This window comes from Odocoileus virginianus, chromosome 7 (assembly GCF_023699985.2).
Source record: "Odocoileus virginianus isolate 20LAN1187 ecotype Illinois chromosome 7, Ovbor_1.2, whole genome shotgun sequence".
Classification (NCBI taxonomy): Eukaryota; Metazoa; Chordata; class Mammalia; order Artiodactyla; family Cervidae; genus Odocoileus; species Odocoileus virginianus.
In genome coordinates this window covers 40,152,411-40,158,695 of record NC_069680.1, presented here as the reverse complement: position 1 = coordinate 40,158,695, position 6,285 = coordinate 40,152,411, and positions in this window count along the sequence as shown.

The following is a 6,285-nucleotide window of genomic DNA, read 5'->3' as shown; positions in this document are numbered from 1 at the left end:
GATAACCTTGAATTACATAAGGAAATATATAAGTCAATGACAATAAATATAATTCAGGAAAAAAATCCATTTGAATTGCTTAAAATTTTGCATAAATATGGGAACATTTTAGCTAATTTAGATAGTCACATAAGTGAAATATATTTCCTGTCAATGTCTCACAGATATACCTCATTATTCTTAGTTAGGTCTTGCATGAGAAATTCTTGAGAATATTCTTGCCTGTAGGAATATCGAGATGACATATGAAGCAGTGAGAATGATTTCTTTTGTAACATATCTAGTTATTCCTAGAAATAGCATGATGCTAGTGACCTCAAAAACCTTAAATAATGACAGTTCCCATGTCCAATATGATCTTAATTTTTTAGCCTATGATATTTAGTTAAATTGAATTAAATAACTCTTAGGTATGGAGACAGTTTGACAAAATTAAACATAAATTTATAGGTAAAAGAATATATAGATTCAAAGAAAGAGTTACTTGTGACTTTTCTTTGCCTTTTAAAATGAATTTAAAGTTGACCAGACATTTGGTAGAAAACTATGCAATAAGAATAAAGTGCTATAAAGGAGGCAGGGTCATTTATATGAGAGAAAAAGTTAATTAGCAAGGAATAAAAATACATCAGGATCATGGGTGACCAATTCAGAAGCAAATTTGCAATTGCCATAATTGTCTCTTTGGTGGCCAAAATTCCATACATGCTGCACATAAACACATTCATTTTTTAATGTTAAACAGTTCCAGAGTTATTTTAAAAAGATGTTTTTCAACACATGTAGAAGTTTAAAGTTACAGCATTATGAAAATATCCCTTGGTATAGATTCATGTGTTTATCATTTACTGTAGGAATATTTGTGCCCCCAGCTCTTTGTGAGGAGTATTTAGGTGGTCTAGACTGAGTATTTAATATCTATGGGAAATTTTAATTTGCTAAGGAAATTTTTCAAAGACATTAAAGTGAACACAATCTTGGTATTTCTGACTTACATTGAATTAAGCTGTTTCACCCAATGAGTAAACAGAACATTTTCTACTGTAATGTGCTCACTCAGTCGTGTCCAACTCTGTGATCCCATGGAATGTAGCCCGCCAGATTCTTCCGTCCGTTGGATTTTATAGGCAAGAATATTGATGTGTAGGGTGCCATTTACTTCCAGGGGATCTTCCTGAAACAGGGATTGGACCTGCATCTTTTATGTCTCCTGCATTGGCAGGCAGATTCTTTACCACTAGTGCCACCATAAAATATAATTATAATTGTAAGTAAAAGTACAATTATTAAGACTTTGTCTTATTTTTCTTTTAAAAAATTTACATTTACAGAAATGCAGTTTTTTTTTCTTTTATGCCACCTACCTATCCCTACTATTCTCTTACTTTGTATATTAGAAGTAACTTCAAGTTTTGCAATTTCCATTTAACTTGAACAATTTCAACTTCCCTAAAAGTTTGAAGAGTTTTGAGAGCAGATTACCCCATCACATCTAAAATCTTAAGTGTGCATTTCATCAAATCAAGAACACTCTCCAAGACAGTGTAGCCATCCACATCAAGAAATCAACACTGATATGACTATTGTCCAATTTACAGACCTCATTCAAATTTTGCCAGTTGTCCTAACAATATTTCTTTTCTGTTTTGGGAAAAAATGATCCAGTCCAAGAATTCATATCATATGTAATAGTCACATCTCTCTACTATTCTTCAATCTGAAATGATTTCCCTAGCTTTCCCTATTCTTCATGATCCTGACAGTTTTAAAGCATAGTCTTATCTTTTATTTTGTGTGATGTCTTCAAAGAGATCCATTCAATGTTTCTTTTTTTCTTCTTCTTTTTTTTTAAAAACTGGAGGATAGTTTCTTTACAATGTTCTGTTAATTTCTATTGTACAGCAGAGTGAATCAACTACGCTTATACATATACTCCCTCTTTATTGGATTTCTTTTCCATTTAGGTTACTACAGAGCATTGAGTCAAGTTCCCCGTGCTATAGAGTAGGAATGTTTTCTTATTACTGGAATTGAGCTGTCCTCTCTTGTCAGGAATAGCCCAGAGATTATTTTTTAGTGGCTCATATTGGGAGGCACAATGTCAAAACTGTTTTTTTTTTTAATCAGTTGCAAAAATCTGGAGATTTTATATGAAACTTGGAATGCAGACTTTAAAAAAATCAGATGAAATGACATATCCTGCATCCTTGCGTGACAATAACCAGCTGGAGAGAGTAACTGCCAATCATCTTCAGATAGCTTATGTGGTCTCTGTTTAATTGCAGACTCCACCAGTGCCTATAGCTTTGTTCCAAGACTGCTTTACTAGTCTACTTCTTCCTGCCTGGGCTTTTTGGGCACTAGTTTGGAACTTGTTTTATACTCTTAAATAATAGTCTACAAAAATTTAGCTACTGATACAAGGCTAACTTTTATGTACCATACTGCTTGTAAGAAATCCATAAACTATTTGTAACAATTTTTAAATGAATTTTCCATAGCAATCTATACAGTGATGGCAAAAGTTGAATGGTAATACTTTTGATAGTAATTTAAATTATCAGTAATGAGACAGGTCTAATTCATAATTAACTTTTGTCCCAACTAATTCCACACTGACTTACTTATATATCATATACGTTTTTCTCCTATGTTTTGATATAGTTTGATCTTGCCACTCAAATTGTATAAGGGTCAATGCATTTTGATTCCACCCTTGTTTTTAGTGTGTTATTAGGAACCCTGTTTTTAGGCATATTTTCTATAAGCTATTGGATTTTCCTTCATATCAGAATATTTTGCACACTAGAGATTCTATGCTCAAACAATCCTAGGTAGAGTATTTTGTGTGCTGTGTGTTCTTACTTGCTAAGTCATGTTCAACTCATAGTGACCTCATGGATTATAGCCCACCAGGCTCCTCTGTCCATGGGGATTCTCCAGGCAAGAACACTAGAGTGGGTTTCCATTCCCTCCTCCAGGGGATCTTCCCACCCCAGGGACCGAACCCAGGTCTCCCAGATTGCAGGCAGATTCTTTACCATCTGAGCCACCAGGGAAATTTAATAACGTCTAAAATAGTTTTTATTTCTAGTGAGCTTTTAGTCTATCTATTAGCATTGTATTTATTTGTTTATTTTGTAGGGTAACAATCTTATGACTTCCTCTCACAACTCAGCTGTTTGTTTTCTGGACATTCTGGTTAATAGATAAAAAGATTAAAAAAATAGCTGCCAAATAATCTTTAGGATAACTTTATTTTAGTGGTACATATTTCAGGTATTTGGCTGTTTTCATTTATGAGAAAGCATGATATTCTATAAATGTACTTATAAAATAATGATATGTGGTATTGAAAATCCCACCTAAAGGAATAGAATTTATGGATTTCATCTGTTATCCAACTTTTTTCAAGCTAGAAGTGTTTTGGTAGATAAAACTCCACTGGAACAAGTTCATTTACATGTCTTCAGACAAGGATTATTTTTGCATTGCTATCAGTTTTCTACAACTTGTAGAGTTATAAAATAATAGATCCCCACAGACAATGCATAGCTTTCCAGTGAAGAACACATTTTTCCCTATAGTAGTTATATTATCAAAGTCATATGTACATTTTCTCTACTCTGTTCCTTTGCTTTCTTTCTAGAGGTAGCCAGAAAGTAACATCAATTTAATATCTTCACCAACCAACCCTTAATAAAAATGTGACTTTTTGAATGAGGTCAATACATGTGGAAATAGATACGTTTCAGTTTTCAAATTTGGCATTTAATCTGATTTTGCTTCATAAAGTTTTTATCTGAACTCGAGAAATTAATGGATTAAATTAAATTTTATAAATAATTGAAAAAGAAAAGTGTTTGTCTATGAGATATTTGGCCATAAATAATTCCAATAAAGAACAAAAAGGAAAAAATACATTTGCTCATTAAAGACTCTAATTAAAAGAGAACTAACCACTGAATTAAAGTTGAAACAATATGGAAATTCCCTTCTGCCAAAATATACTTGGCTCCTGCAAGTGGGGAATGCCTGCATATTTGTTTAAATATTTAAATTCCCTTTGGGCTTTGTCTTTTGATAAAATGATATTGTCTGTTCATTGTGTTTCTCTATCTGCTGGTTTCTTCTCTTTCCAAACCCAAAGGGCATGTCTGTAAGGGTCTTGCCTGTTCCCTGAATGAATAACACATTTATAATAAAAGATTCTTTGTTAGAGGGTGGAGTCATTTCACAATAAAGGCATTGACACTAAGATCATAAAATTTGTGAGCTCTTTCATGAATAGAGACTTCCAATGACTTTCTAAATGACTATGTAAATGCACTATGGAATTTGACCAGGATAGTCTTGATAAAATGGTGATACTAGCTGAAATTACCTGAGAAATTTTCTAGTTCTAAGGTTTCCCTTCCTTGAAATATTCCTTTTATTTATACCTTTCTTCAAGGGCCAACTGTGGTATATTTGAGCCTTATTTCCAGAATTTTATACTCCAGGGTCTGTTTAGTTAGGCTCTGAGCCTTCAGGTTTCTAAACTCCAAGAGTTTTTCCTCTGCTTTATTATTCCACCCATTTTACATCATAATTTATTGCTTCTACATTTTATCTCTTCAGAGTCAGACTCTTCCACTGTGAACCTTCAGTGGTGTCAACTAGATAAATCATCATTTCCTTAGCCTCTGCTAAGACAGTAATTGTATTCTCTAGCTTAAAGTAGGTTATCTGTTATGTGAAATCCTGTATGCGCTGCTTATATCTCTATCCCTCTCTATTTTACTAAACCCTAAAAATAAGAGAAACTAGTAACATAATCATGTTAACATATAAGAAGAGAGGACAATTACATATATAGTCATTTTACAAGCCCTTCTGGATACTATGTCTTTTCTCCCTTGGTTATTTTTTTCCTAAAAATTAATTGTTGGTTTTTTTTATTTTTTATTTTTTGCTATAATTCTGAAATCAACATTCTTATAGGTACAGATTTACCAACATCATAATTGAACCACTTCTTTATTGAAAGATTATTTCATGGGCTCTGATTAAAGTAAATAATTTTATAATATTATATGTGTTGTGAATGTTTGAAACTCATGCTGCTTTGCAGTTATAATTCATGAGCATCAGTGACAATCATATTCTGTAACTTCTTTCCCAGAAAGAATTAAGCCTCTGTTTTGTCCTTCATATCATGCTTGTGTTGCTCTTTCAAGACAGTGCTCTAAATTGTGATCTAAATGGCCCAGGAGCTCTGAAAAGATTTTTGCTGGTTTTCACTGCTGACCTGAGCTTTGGATGGATCCCACGACCACTGTATAACTTAGTGATGACTGGTGGGATAAAAAGAGAAATAACAAAATGTTATTGTAAGCAGTCAGCTTCGGCTTGAGCTTGAAATCTGTGTAGCCCAGTGAACAGCATTGACCTCCTTGCTTGTTCCTCAAATGTCTGTGGACTACTTCTGCCTCAGGGCCTTTGCACTTTCTCTTCTTCAGATGTATCATTTCCTCACAGTTTTCAGTCTTTAACAAAATGTTGTAATTTCAGTGTTGCTGTCCTATGGATAGTTTTTTGAAAATCAGGATGTTCTGCTTCTTCTTACCACTCATTATCACCTGACATATATTCTTATTGATTGATCCTGTTTCTTTTCCATCTCCCTCACTTGATTGTGAGTCAAGGATTGTCAAGGATTGCTATGTTTGGTTCATTTCTGATTCTTTAGGGTCCAGAGCAGAACTTGTTACATAGTAAGCACTCATTAAAAACTTCTTAAAGAAATGGATGCTTCTTGAACTTCCTAGCCATGGAGCAGCATCCAAAAATATACAACTAAAAAGCACCAGACCAGCTGTTATATCATTCAGGGAACTGGCCTTCCTTCCATTCAAGAAGGTTTTATTCTATCAGCAGTTTTCAACCTGAGACTTGAGGGGTGATCACAGGAGTGAACTTTCTTAATATTTAAAAAAACCAAAGAAAATTATTTGCATCAATTAAAATATTAAGTTTTCACCTGCTGCCATCCCCAACTGATTAGTATGAGTGTGGTGGAGAGGTGTGGAAATAGCTAGATATTAAGTATCTTTAATAAAAATGAGAAAGCAAATATACAAGAAATACAGTTTATTTGGATTGAAACCACATCTTTCAAACATTTATCCATGATAAACATATTAAAAGAGTTTTTAATTATAAAAATAGAAAAATTCTTATTTTACATGGTCAATGTGGAATTTACATAATAAGTAACGCTTCTCATACAATATTAAAATGTTC